This window comes from Atta colombica, unplaced genomic scaffold, assembly GCF_001594045.1.
Source record: "Atta colombica isolate Treedump-2 unplaced genomic scaffold, Acol1.0 scaffold125, whole genome shotgun sequence".
NCBI classification, from domain to species: domain Eukaryota; kingdom Metazoa; phylum Arthropoda; class Insecta; order Hymenoptera; family Formicidae; genus Atta; species Atta colombica.
The window spans coordinates 1448888-1449390 of record NW_017259212.1 but is presented as its reverse complement, the minus strand read 5'-3'; positions in this window follow the sequence as shown (position 1 = coordinate 1449390).

The following is a 503-nucleotide window of genomic DNA, read 5'->3' as shown; positions in this document are numbered from 1 at the left end:
TATATATATATATATTATAAAGTATGTATAAATAATTTAATAAACCGCACATGAAAAATAAGTTATAGATACGATATATATAAGAACATGCATTATTTTATTTAAAAACGTAAAATAAAACGAAGATATTCTATTGAAGAATACGTAATATGTATTTACACACGTAAATGTGCTGATCTAATAATTGCACGGAATGTTGCCATGCAATTTGATATTCAAATGACTAGTAATTATCTATCATATTCATGTATAAAAATAAAATATAATTGATCTTATTTTTTGCAAATAACAACATCAGGCTAATAATTAGATCAAATTAGCAGTATAATTGTCAAATTATTGAATCTATTGCATAGATTATCTTTATATTTAAGAAGTAATATACGTGCGTTTTATATAAATACAAAAAGCTGAAAATTAAATATAAAATTATGAAGTAAAAGTTGAAGTAAGATATAGAAAGTATTTATCATATTTTATTATATTTGTTTTTATCTGCATTG